Below are 14,286 nucleotides of genomic sequence, written 5' to 3' on the forward strand. Positions count from 1 at the left end.
AGACCCTGTTACTGTGACTGGAGAGAGACCCTGTTACTGTGACTGGAGAGAGACCCTGTTACTGTGACTGGAGAGAGACCCTGTTACTGTTACTGGAGAGAGACCCTGTTACTGTGACTGGAGAGAGACCCTGTTACTGTGACTGGAGAGAGACCCTGTTACTGTTACTGGAGAGAGACCCTGTTACTGTGACTGGAGAGAGACCCTGTTACTGTGACTGGAGAGAGACCCTGTTACTATTACTGGAGAGAGACCCTGTTACTGTGACTGGAGAGAGACCCTGTTACTGTTACTGGAGAGAGACCCTGTTACTGTGACTGGAGAGAGACCCTGTTACTGTGGCTGGAGAGAGACCCTGTTACTGTGGCTGGAGAGAGACCCTGTCACTGTGACTGGAGAGAAACCCTGTTACTGTTACTGGAGAGAGACCCTGTTACTGTTACTGGAGAGAGACCCTGTTACTGTGACTGGAGAGAGACCCTGTTACTGTGACTGGAGAGAGACCCTGTTACTGTGGCTGGAGAGAGACCCTGTCACTGTGACTGGAGAGAAACCCTGTTACTGTTATTGGAGAGAGACCCTGTTACTGTGACTGGAGAGAGACCCTGCTACTGTTACTGTGACTGGAGAGAGACCCTGTTACTGTGAATGGAGAGAGACCCTGTTACTGTGACTGGAGAGAGACCCTGTTACTGTTACTGGAGAGAGACCCTGTTACTGTGGCTGGAGAGAGACCCTGTTACTGTGACTGGAGAGAGACCATTTTACTGTGGCTAGAGAGAGACCCTGTTACTGTTACTGGAGAGAGACCCTGTCACTGTGACTGGAGAGAGACCCTGTTACTGTGACTGGAGAGAGACCCTGTTACTGTGACTGGAGAGAGACCCTGTTACTGTTACTGGAGAGAGACCCTGTTACTGTGGCTAGAGAGAGACCCTGTTACTGTGACTGGAGAGAGACCCTGTTACTGTTACTGGAGAGAGACCCTGTTACTGTGGCTGGAGAGAGACCCTGTTACTGTGACTTGGAGAGAGACCCTGTTACTGTGACTGGAGAGAGACCCTGTTACTGTGACTAGAGAGAGACCCTGTTACTGTGGCTGGAGAGAGACCCTGTTACTGTGACTTGGAGAGAGACCCTGTTACTGTGACTGGAGAGAGACCCTGTTACTGTGACTGGAGAGAGACCCTGTTACTGTGGCTGGAGAGAGACCCTGTTACTGTGACTGGAGAGAGACCCTGTTACTGTGACTGGAGAGAGACCCTGTTACTGTGACTGGAGAGAGACCCTGTTACTGTTACTGGAGAGAGACCCTGTTACTGTGACTGGAGAGAGACCCTGTTACTGTGACTGGAGAGAGACCCTGTTACTGTGACTGGAGAGAGACCCTGTTACTGTGACTGGAGAGAGACCCTGTTACTGTTACTGGAGAGAGACCCTGTTACTGTGACTGGAGAGAGACCCTGTTACTGTGACTGGAGAGAGACCCTGTTACTGTGGCTGGAGAGAGACCCTGTTACTGTGACTGGAGAGAGACCTTGTTACTGTAACTGGAGAGAGAACATGTTACTGTGACTGGAGAGAGACCCTGTTACTGTGGCTAGAGAGAAACCCTGTTACTGTTACTGGAGAGAAACCCTGTTACTGTTACTGGAGAGAGACCCTGTTACTGTGACTGGAGAGAGACCCTGTTACTGTTACTGTGACTGGAGAGAGACCCTGTTACTGTGAATGGAGAGAGACCCTGTTACTGTGACTGGAGAGAGACCCTGTTACTGTGACTGGAGAGAAACCCTGTTACTGTTACTGGAGAAAGACCCTGTTACTGTTACTGGAGAAAGACCCTGTTACTGTGACTGGAGAGAGACGCTGTTACTGTGACTGGAGAGAGACCCTGTTACTGTGACTGGAGAGAAACCCTGTTACTGTGACTGGAGAGAGACCCTGTTACTGTTACTGGAGAGAGACCCTGTTACTGTGACTGGAGAGAGACCCTGTTACTGTTACTGGAGAGAGACCCTGTTACTGTGACTGGAGAGAGACCCTGTTACTGTGACTGGAGAGAGACCCTGTTACTGTGACTGGAGAGAGACCCTGTTACTGTGACTGGAGAGAGACCCTGTTACTGTTACTGGAGAGAGACCCTGTTACTGTGGCTAGAGAGAGACCCTGTTACTGTGACTGGAGAGAGACCCTGTTACTGTGACTTGGAGAGAGACCCTGTTACTGTGACTGGAGAGAGACCCTGTTACTGTGACTGGAGAGAGACCCTGTTACTGTGGCTGGAGAGAGACCCTGTTACTGTGACTGGAGAGAGACCCTGTTACTGTGACTGGTGAGAGACCCTGTTACTGTGACTGGAGAGAGACCCTGTTACTGTGACTGGAGAGAGACCCTGTTACTGTGACTGGAGAGAGACCCTGTTACTGTGACTGGAGAGAGACCCTGTTACTGTGACTGGAGAGAGACCCTGTTACTGTGACTGGAGAGAGACCCTGTTACTGTGACTGGAGAGAGACCCTGTTACTGTGACTGGAGAGAGACCCTGTTACTGTTACTGGAGAGAGACCCTGTTACTGTGACTGGAGAGAGACCCTGTTACTGTGACTGGAGAGAGACCCTGTTACTGTGACTGGAGAGAGACCCTGTTACTGTGACTGGAGAGAGACCCTGTTACTGTTACTGGAGAGAGACCCTGTTACTGTGACTGGAGACAGACCCTGTTACTGTTACCGGAGAGAGACCCTGTTACTGTGGCTGGAGAGAGACCCTGTTACTGTGACTGGAGAGAGACCCTGTTACTGTGGCTAGAGAGAGACCCTGTTACTGTGGCTAGAGAGAGACCCTGTTACTGTGGCTGGAGAGAGACCCTGTCACTGTGACTGGAGAGAAACCCTGTTACTGTTATTGGAGAGAGACCCTGTTACTGTGACTGGAGAGAGACCCTGCTACTGTTACTGTGACTGGAGAGAGACCCTGTTACTGTGAATGGAGAGAGACCCTGTTACTGTGACTGGAGAGAGACCCTGTTACTGTTACTGGAGAGAGACCCTGTTACTGTGGCTGGAGAGAGACCCTGTTACTGTGACTGGAGAGAGACCATTTTACTGTGGCTAGAGAGAGACCCTGTTACTGTTACTGGAGAGAGAGCCTGTCACTGTGACTGGAGAGAGACCCTGTTACTGTGACTGGAGAGAGACCCTGTTACTGTGACTGGAGAGAGACCCTGTTACTGTTACTGGAGAGAGACCCTGTTACTGTGGCTAGAGAGAGACCCTGTTACTGTGACTGGAGAGAGACCCTGTTACTGTTACTGGAGAGAGACCCTGTTACTGTGGCTGGAGAGAGACCCTGTTACTGTGACTTGGAGAGAGACCCTGTTACTGTGACTGGAGAGAGACCCTGTTACTGTGACTAGAGAGAGACCCTGTTACTGTGGCTGGAGAGAGACCCTGTTACTGTGACTTGGAGAGAGACCCTGTTACTGTGACTGGAGAGAGACCCTGTTACTGTGACTGGAGAGAGACCCTGTTACTGTGGCTGGAGAGAGACCCTGTTACTGTGACTGGAGAGAGACCCTGTTACTGTGACTGGAGAGAGACCCTGTTACTGTGACTGGAGAGAGACCCTGTTACTGTTACTGGAGAGAGACCCTGTTACTGTGACTGGAGAGAGACCCTGTTACTGTGACTGGAGAGAGACCCTGTTACTGTGACTGGAGAGAGACCCTGTTACTGTGACTGGAGAGAGACCCTGTTACTGTTACTGGAGAGAGACCCTGTTACTGTGACTGGAGAGAGACCCTGTTACTGTGACTGGAGAGAGACCCTGTTACTGTGGCTGGAGAGAGACCCTGTTACTGTGACTGGAGAGAGACCTTGTTACTGTAACTGGAGAGAGAACATGTTACTGTGACTGGAGAGAGACCCTGTTACTGTGGCTAGAGAGAAACCCTGTTACTGTTACTGGAGAGAAACCCTGTTACTGTTACTGGAGAGAGACCCTGTTACTGTGACTGGAGAGAGACCCTGTTACTGTTACTGTGACTGGAGAGAGACCCTGTTACTGTGAATGGAGAGAGACCCTGTTACTGTGACTGGAGAGAGACCCTGTTACTGTGACTGGAGAGAGACCCTGTTACTGTGACTGGAGAGAGACCCTGTTACTGTGACTGGAGAGAGACCCTGTTACTGTGACTGGAGAGAGACCCTGTTACTGTGACTGGAGAGAGACCCTGTTACTGTGACTGGAGAGAGACCCTGTTACTGTTACTGGAGAGAGACCCTGTTACTGTGACTGGAGAGAGACCCTGTTACTGTGACTGGAGAGAGACCCTGTTACTGTGACTGGAGAGAGACCCTGTTACTGTGACTGGAGAGAGACCCTGTTACTGTTACTGGAGAGAGACCCTGTTACTGTGACTGGAGACAGACCCTGTTACTGTTACCGGAGAGAGACCCTGTTACTGTGGCTGGAGAGAGACCCTGTTACTGTGACTGGAGAGAGACCCTGTTACTGTGGCTAGAGAGAGACCCTGTTACTGTGGCTAGAGAGAGACCCTGTTACTGTGGCTGGAGAGAGACCCTGTCACTGTGACTGGAGAGAAACCCTGTTACTGTTATTGGAGAGAGACCCTGTTACTGTGACTGGAGAGAGACCCTGCTACTGTTACTGTGACTGGAGAGAGACCCTGTTACTGTGAATGGAGAGAGACCCTGTTACTGTGACTGGAGAGAGACCCTGTTACTGTTACTGGAGAGAGACCCTGTTACTGTGGCTGGAGAGAGACCCTGTTACTGTGACTGGAGAGAGACCATTTTACTGTGGCTAGAGAGAGACCCTGTTACTGTTACTGGAGAGAGAGCCTGTCACTGTGACTGGAGAGAGACCCTGTTACTGTGACTGGAGAGAGACCCTGTTACTGTGACTGGAGAGAGACCCTGTTACTGTTACTGGAGAGAGACCCTGTTACTGTGGCTAGAGAGAGACCCTGTTACTGTGACTGGAGAGAGACCCTGTTACTGTTACTGGAGAGAGACCCTGTTACTGTGGCTGGAGAGAGACCCTGTTACTGTGACTTGGAGAGAGACCCTGTTACTGTGACTGGAGAGAGACCCTGTTACTGTGACTAGAGAGAGACCCTGTTACTGTGGCTGGAGAGAGACCCTGTTACTGTGACTTGGAGAGAGACCCTGTTACTGTGACTGGAGAGAGACCCTGTTACTGTGACTGGAGAGAGACCCTGTTACTGTGGCTGGAGAGAGACCCTGTTACTGTGACTGGAGAGAGACCCTGTTACTGTGACTGGAGAGAGACCCTGTTACTGTGACTGGAGAGAGACCCTGTTACTGTTACTGGAGAGAGACCCTGTTACTGTGACTGGAGAGAGACCCTGTTACTGTGACTGGAGAGAGACCCTGTTACTGTGACTGGAGAGAGACCCTGTTACTGTGACTGGAGAGAGACCCTGTTACTGTTACTGGAGAGAGACCCTGTTACTGTGACTGGAGAGAGACCCTGTTACTGTGACTGGAGAGAGACCCTGTTACTGTGGCTGGAGAGAGACCCTGTTACTGTGACTGGAGAGAGACCTTGTTACTGTAACTGGAGAGAGAACATGTTACTGTGACTGGAGAGAGACCCTGTTACTGTGGCTAGAGAGAAACCCTGTTACTGTTACTGGAGAGAAACCCTGTTACTGTTACTGGAGAGAGACCCTGTTACTGTGACTGGAGAGAGACCCTGTTACTGTTACTGTGACTGGAGAGAGACCCTGTTACTGTGAATGGAGAGAGACCCTGTTACTGTGACTGGAGAGAGACCCTGTTACTGTGACTGGAGAGAAACCCTGTTACTGTTACTGGAGAAAGACCCTGTTACTGTTACTGGAGAAAGACCCTGTTACTGTGACTGGAGAGAGACGCTGTTACTGTGACTGGAGAGAGACCCTGTTACTGTGACTGGAGAGAAACCCTGTTACTGTGACTGGAGAGAGACCCTGTTACTGTTACTGGAGAGAGACCCTGTTACTGTGACTGGAGAGAGACCCTGTTACTGTTACTGGAGAGAGACCCTGTTACTGTGACTGGAGAGAGACCCTGTTACTGTGACTGGAGAGAGACCCTGTTACTGTGACTGGAGAGAGACCCTGTTACTGTGACTGGAGAGAGACCCTGTTACTGTTACTGGAGAGAGACCCTGTTACTGTGGCTAGAGAGAGACCCTGTTACTGTGACTGGAGAGAGACCCTGTTACTGTGACTTGGAGAGAGACCGTGTTACTGTGACTGGAGAGAGACCCTGTTACTGTGACTGGAGAGAGACCCTGTTACTGTGGCTGGAGAGAGACCCTGTTACTGTGACTGGAGAGAGACCCTGTTACTGTGACTGGTGAGAGACCCTGTTACTGTGACTGGAGAGAGACCCTGTTACTGTGACTGGAGAGAGACCCTGTTACTGTGACTGAAGAGAGACCCTGTTACTGTGACTGGAGAGAGACCCTGTTACTGTGACTGGAGAGAGACCCTGTTACTGTGACTGGAGAGAGACCCTGTTACTGTGACTGGAGAGAGACCCTGTTACTGTGACTGGAGAGAGACCCTGTTACTGTTACTGGAGAGAGACCCTGTTACTGTGACTGGAGAGAGACCCTGTTACTGTGACTGGAGAGAGACCCTGTTACTGTGACTGGAGAGAGACCCTGTTACTGTGACTGGAGAGAGACCCTGTTACTGTTACTGGAGAGAGACCCTGTTACTGTGACTGGAGACAGACCCTGTTACTGTTACTGGAGAGAGACCCTGTTACTGTGGCTGGAGAGAGACCCTGTTACTGTGACTGGAGAGAGACCCTGTTACTGTGGCTAGAGAGAGACCCTGTTACTGTTACTGGAGAGAGACCCTGTCACTGTGACTGGAGAGAGACCCTGTTACTGTGACTGGAGAGAGACCCTGTTACTGTGACTGGAGAGAGACCCTGTTACTGTGACTGGAGAGAGACCCTGTTACTGTGACTGGAGAGAGACCCTGTTACTGTGACTGGAGAGAGACCCTGTTACTGTTACTGGAGAGAGACCCTGTTACTGTGGCTAGAGAGAGACCCTGTTACTGTGGCTGGAGAGAGACCCTGTTACTGTGACTGGAGAGAGACCCTGTTACTGTGACTGGAGAGAGACCCTGTTACTGTGACTGGAGAGAGACCCTGTTACTGTGACTGGAGAGAGACCCTGTTACTGTGACTGGAGAGAGACCCTGTTACTGTGACTGGAGAGAGACCCTGTTACTGTGACTGGAGAGAGACCCTGTTACTGTGACTGGAGAGAGACCCTGTTACTGTTACTGGAGAGAGACCCTGTTACTGTGACTGGAGAGAGACCCTGTTACTGTGACTGGAGAGAGACCCTGTTACTGTTACTGGAGAGAGACCCTGTTACTGTGACTGGAGAGAGACCCTGTTACTGTGACTGGAGAGAGACCCTGTTACTGTTACTGGAGAGAGACCCTGTTACTGTTACTGGAGAGAGACCCTGTTACTGTTACTGGAGAGAGACCCTGTTACTGTGACTGGAGAGAGACCCTGTTACTGTGGCTGGAGAGAGACCCTGTTACTGTGGCTGGAGAGAGACCCTGTCACTGTGACTGGAGAGAAACCCTGTTACTGTTACTGGAGAGAGACCCTGTTACTGTTACTGGAGAGAGACCCTGTTACTGTGACTGGAGAGAGACCCTGTTACTGTGACTGGAGAGAGACCCTGTTACTGTGACTGGAGAGAGACCCTGTTACTGTGACTGGAGAGAGACCCTGTTACTGTGACTGGAGAGAGACCCTGTTACTGTGACTGGAGAGAGACCCTGTTACTGTGACTGGAGAGAGACCCTGTTACTGTTACTGGAGAGAGACCCTGTTACTGTGACTGGAGAGAGACCCTGTTACTGTGACTGGAGAGAGACCCTGTTACTGTTACTGGAGAGAGACCCTGTTACTGTGACTGGAGAGAGACCCTGTTACTGTGACTGGAGAGAGACCCTGTTACTATTACTGGAGAGAGACCCTGTTACTGTGACTGGAGAGAGACCCTGTTACTGTTACTGGAGAGAGACCCTGTTACTGTGACAGGAGAGAGACCCTGTTACTGTGGCTGGAGAGAGACCCTGTTACTGTGGCTGGAGAGAGACCCTGTCACTGTGACTGGAGAGAAACCCTGTTACTGTTACTGGAGAGAGACCCTGTTACTGTTACTGGAGAGAGACCCTGTTACTGTGACTGGAGAGAGACCCTGTTACTGTGACTGGAGAGAGACCCTGTTACTGTGGCTGGAGAGAGACCCTGTCACTGTGACTGGAGAGAAACCCTGTTACTGTTATTGGAGAGAGACCCTGTTACTGTGACTGGAGAGAGACCCTGCTACTGTTACTGTGACTGGAGAGAGACCCTGTTACTGTGAATGGAGAGAGACCCTGTTACTGTGACTGGAGAGAGACCCTGTTACTGTTACTGGAGAGAGACCCTGTTACTGTGGCTGGAGAGAGACCCTGTTACTGTGACTGGAGAGAGACCATTTTACTGTGGCTAGAGAGAGACCCTGTTACTGTTACTGGAGAGAGACCCTGTCACTGTGACTGGAGAGAGACCCTGTTACTGTGACTGGAGAGAGACCCTGTTACTGTGACTGGAGAGAGACCCTGTTACTGTTACTGGAGAGAGACCCTGTTACTGTGGCTAGAGAGAGACCCTGTTACTGTGACTGGAGAGAGACCCTGTTACTGTTACTGGAGAGAGACCCTGTTACTGTGGCTGGAGAGAGACCCTGTTACTGTGACTTGGAGAGAGACCCTGTTACTGTGACTGGAGAGAGACCCTGTTACTGTGACTAGAGAGAGACCCTGTTACTGTGGCTGGAGAGAGACCCTGTTACTGTGACTTGGAGAGAGACCCTGTTACTGTGACTGGAGAGAGACCCTGTTACTGTGACTGGAGAGAGACCCTGTTACTGTGGCTGGAGAGAGACCCTGTTACTGTGACTGGAGAGAGACCCTGTTACTGTGACTGGAGAGAGACCCTGTTACTGTGACTGGAGAGAGACCCTGTTACTGTTACTGGAGAGAGACCCTGTTACTGTGACTGGAGAGAGACCCTGTTACTGTGACTGGAGAGAGACCCTGTTACTGTGACTGGAGAGAGACCCTGTTACTGTGACTGGAGAGAGACCCTGTTACTGTTACTGGAGAGAGACCCTGTTACTGTGACTGGAGAGAGACCCTGTTACTGTGACTGGAGAGAGACCCTGTTACTGTTACTGGAGATAGACCCTGTTACTGTGACTGGAGAGAGACCCTGTTACTGTGACTGGAGAGAGACCCTGTTACTGTTACTGGAGAGAGACCCTGTTACTGTGACTGGAGAGAGACCCTGTTACTGTTACTGGAGAGAGACCCTGTTACTGTGACTGGAGAGAGACCCTGTTACTGTGACTGGAGAGAGACCCTGTTACTGTGGCTGGAGAGAGACCCTGTCACTGTGACTGGAGAGAAACCCTGTTACTGTTACTGGAGAGATACCCTGTTACTGTGACTGGAGAGAGACCCTGTTACTGTTACTGTGACTGGAGAGAGACCCTGTTACTGTGAATGGAGAGAGACCCTGTTACTATGACTGGAGAGAGACCCTGTTACTATGACTGGAGAGAGACCCTGTTACTGTGACTGGAGAGAGACCCTGTTACTGTGACTGGAGAGAGACCCTGTTACTGTGGCTGGAGAGAGACCCTGTTACTGTGACTGGAGAGAGACCCTGTTACTGTGGCTAGAGAGAGACCCTGTTACTGTGACTGGAGAGAGACCCTGTTACTGTGACTGGAGAGAGACCCTGTTACTGTGACTGGAGAGAGACCCTGTTACTGTGGCTGGAGAGAGACCCTGTTACTGTGACTGGAGAGAGACCCTGTTACTGTGACTGGAGAGAGACCCTGTTACTGTGGCTGGAGAGAGACCCTGTCACTGTGACTGGAGAGAAACCCTGTCACTGTGACTGGAGAGAGACCCTGTTACTGTGACTGGAGAGAGACCCTGTTACTGTTACTGTGACTGGAGAGAGACCCTGTTACTGTGAATGGAGAGAGACCCTGTTACTGTGACTGGAGAGAGACCCTGTTACTGTGACTGGAGAGAGACCCTGTTACTGTTACTGGAGAGAGACCCTGTTACTGTTACTGGAGAGAGACCCTGTTACTGTGGCTAGAGAGAGACCCTGTTACTGTGACTGGAGAGAGACCCTGTTACTGTGACTGGAGAGAAACCCTGTTACTGTGACTGGAGAGAGACCCTGTTACTGTGACTGGAGAGAGACCCTGTCATCTTTTCTGCCATCAACCAATGTCTCCTCCCTATCTAAAGTGGACTGGCATTAAATCTTATTAACTTAAACTCTAGACATCTTCCGCCTAACATCTCCCCCAGACAGAGAGAGAGAGAGAGAGAGAGAGAGAGAGAGAGGATGGTAATGGAAGAAGACAGTGGATCTCCAGCAGAGTCCTTTCTCCAGCTCTAACAATCACAGACAATAAGACACTAATCCACCGCTTCTGCGCTACACACACGCTCACTCACTTGATACACACACACACACACACACACACACACACACACACATGTTCATCAGAGTGGAACATTAAGACTAAGAACAGGCCCAGAGCCCAAGTTACTACTGACACACTTCATCTGCAGCAGAACAACTGTTTTAACCTCCCACACACACACACACACACACACACACCACAGCCAAGCCAATGCCCAGCCCAGGACAACACAGAATATGACAGCCGGTCTGTAATATTGTTGTCACTATACCATCATTTTCACTTCAATACCGATACCAGGTTTAGTATCACGCTACTCGAAACCATCACGATAGAAAAACGATATCAAACTATACTGATCTTTTGACTTCAGTTTCATTGCATTTGACATGTTTGCATTTGACATGTTTGATGTCAATATTTCAGAGACAGCCACATTTCTTCTTTTTAACCAATTTTTTAAACAGTTTTTACCAATCTAACTACAAAACAACATAATGGTAATCATTTATTTGAATGAGAAATCTCTGTTGATAAACTGGGTAAATCAAGATGCAGCCTAGGTCCATTCACAGTACAGGTGAATGCATTGAGTTGTGGTTTTGGGCTGATTTCATGGGACTACAGCTGACAAATCTATTTCCTTTCCATTTGGGACATTTGCATAGAAGAAGCAATCTCATCTTTTATAAGACCTCTTTAAGACCTAATGACGTCATTCACACACACCGGGAGAGAGACAGGAGTGACTGACTCAATGCTCGATAGAATGTGGAGCACCAAGCCTTATTATATTTGCCAGCAGCTTTTAACCGATTTCTGTTTTAGTTTTTTTAAGAATCTCATTCTATTTCTACTGATGTCAACTTCTGGAGATCACAGTGCGGAAATGACTCATGGCTCTCTCATGGTTCTGCTCGTTCCGTTTGAGTCATCACTCTAAAGAATCAGTTCAGTGGAAGTATTTTGCACTCAGATTGTGACCCTTCTGGTCCCTTTCCTTGTCCTGTTATTAACTACACCAACATCCTCATTATTACTACCAACATTTATGGGTTCAATTCCAAACTTGAAAATGATCACTTACTTGAATCTTTGGAAACGCATGTTTTCCATTGGCTAACCAAGTTCCCGAATGCTTTACGTGTCGGGGATTTTAATATTGCTCTGAATAATTGTATTGATAGATGGCCTCTGGGACAGAGAACTTCTTTGAATACAGGTTTGAGGCAGTTTATAGAAAGGTTTGATATTACAGATATTTGGAGAGTAAAGTTTCCTTTTTTGGAGAGTACATTTTGGGGATTTCCCTACTTTGAATAATATTTTTTATGATAAATTGCGCTAAAAATAATTTTATCCTGCATTACATCTTCTTCTGTTTTGGTCGTTTTGATTTGATATTTCTTTGTAACTATATCATTCATAAGATTCTTACCAAATTACTGTCTTTTCATAGACAAGTGTTCGTAGCATGGTCATTAATATATATAGGTATTTCATTTGGAACAAATAGGATATTTTGCATAGGAACAACAATTAGTTTTTTTAAGAACGGGTTTGATAATCACATCCTACTGATGAGTAAACTGTTTAATGAATAAGTGTCGTTACTCAAGGAATTTTGATCTCTTTTGTCACGCCCTTGCCATAGAGAGGTTATTCTCTATTTTGGTTAGGCCAGGGTGTGACGAGGGTGGGCATTCTAGTTTCTTTATTTCTATGTGTTCTATTTCTTTGTGTTTGGCCGGGTGTGGTTCTCAATCAGAGGCAGCTGTCTATCGTTGTCTCTGAGAACCATACTTAGGTAGCCCTTTTTTCCACCTGTATTTGTGGGAAGTTGACTTTTGTTTAGGGCACATAGCCTTTAGCTTCACGGTTTGTTTTTGTAGTGTTTGTTGTTTTGTTCGGCGTCCTTTTTATCAATAAAAAGAAAATGTACGCTCAGCACGCTGCACCTTGGTCCTCTTTTTCCAACGGCCGTGACATCTTTACAATATCCCCGTTACACCAAGAGAGTTGGCCATAGTATTTGATGTTTTTCCATCTGGAACTCTCATGCTGTTTAGAGGTGTAACCAGACCACACCTTCTTGAGATACCCTTGTTTAGTCCAGTTGACTCTTCAGGAGTAAAAATGTGTTTCTTCTTGCTCCTTCAGAACAACAATAGGTCTGTACCTGCTTTGTTTTTAAAGGATGTTGTATCTATTCCTTATGTCACAACTTACTGGGATACACGTGTCAATAATATTGGTTGGAAAAAGGTTTGGTTATTACCACACAAATATCTGCTTGTTAACAAGTCAAAGGTCTCTTTCAGAGTTTTCCAGAAGTATTAACCTGTGAATCATTACCTGAAGAAACTCAAAAAATACATTCATATTAATTGTACTTATTTTGTGTTGAGCATCCAGAAACAGTTTAGCATTTATTTTGACATTGTCTACATGTAAAGAGATTATGGCAAGAATTTTTTTTATGTATAATTGATCATATTCTTGATGATTTTAGTTTATTATGGGATAATGTGCTGCTGAGTTTCTGTAAACTGCAATAAGAATAAAGAAAAACAATGTAACCTCTGAAATGTAATTGTGCTAATGGTAAATGTAATATAAATACATGTAAATTCACAAATAAATACCCACTCTTCCTTGTTTTCTATAAGCAGTTTGAGCAGTACATTAAGATCATTCTACATTCTTCAAATAAGAAAGCTATAAAAAGAGCCCATACATGTGTGTCTTTTCAGGTCTGTTTTATAATCTGTCATTTGTTTTATCCCTTTTAGCATATATAGTGTATTCGGAAAGTATTCAGACCCCTTTACTTTTTCCATATTTTGTTACTTTATAGCCTTACATGTTGTTTTTGTTTGTTTGTTTGTTTGTATACTTCCTGTATGTATACTAGTGTTTTGTGCAATAAAAATAAAAATGATAAACCTGACTGAGGCGAGGGAGGAAAATGAATGAATAAGGTTTTTGGTAATGTCTGTATGGTTTTTGGTGACAGTCAGCCTTGAAATTAGCATATTTTGCAATACGGTTTGGTGAGCAATTTGTTTGCAACAAAAAAGGACTAGGGTAGTAAATCGGTGTTAGCTTCAGATGTAAGCTAGCAAGGAAAGTTAGCCAACAAATCTGGAAGCTACCGGTACCTTCTTGCATTGTAAAGTGTTGTAGCCTGTAATGGACATTGTTCTGCGTACAGTAATTAACAGTTGCAACATTGCAGACACGGTGTACTCGCGCTATAAGGGGACATCGGCTGCACTGATGGACAGGCTTCATCTTGTCTCAATCAGTAGATGACGCAAGACACATTTGAAAGAATTCCCGAAGGTAACAAAAATTCTAGTACCGAAACGTTTTTCATGACCTAGTATTGAAAAAGTACCGACGTTTCGGTTTACTGTGCAACACTAGTCTGTAATGATCCAACTTTCACACCGTCTGAGAGAGAGAGAGACAGACAGACCATAGTGAACTGTGGCGGCGCGGTGGTCTAAGCAGCGTGCTTCATCTCCGAGCATCACCAGGTTGTGCCCAGTGCTGGACAATATTTAGGTTTTTGTTTTGTGAGCGCAGAGGAAGGCATATATCCACGTTCTCAGGACCTTTTCAAACGTCTAAAATTGAAGTCTATTTCTAGTGATCAGGCTGGCCCAGTCACAGGCTTCTACAGTCAGAGGTAAGTCACCAACAGTCCTT

General features: G+C 47.5%; 1 protein-coding gene across 8 annotated transcripts in view; it reads right to left on the reverse strand.

The window, feature by feature from the left end:
• Positions 1 to 14,286, reverse strand: part of LOC129821874 (glutamate receptor 4-like) — a 168,346-nt gene that overhangs the window by 149,434 nt on the left and 4,626 nt on the right. The window lies entirely within an intron of this gene.

The sequence above is a fragment of the Salvelinus fontinalis genome, chromosome 24 (assembly GCF_029448725.1).
Source record: "Salvelinus fontinalis isolate EN_2023a chromosome 24, ASM2944872v1, whole genome shotgun sequence".
Lineage (NCBI taxonomy): Eukaryota > Metazoa > Chordata > Actinopteri > Salmoniformes > Salmonidae > Salvelinus > Salvelinus fontinalis.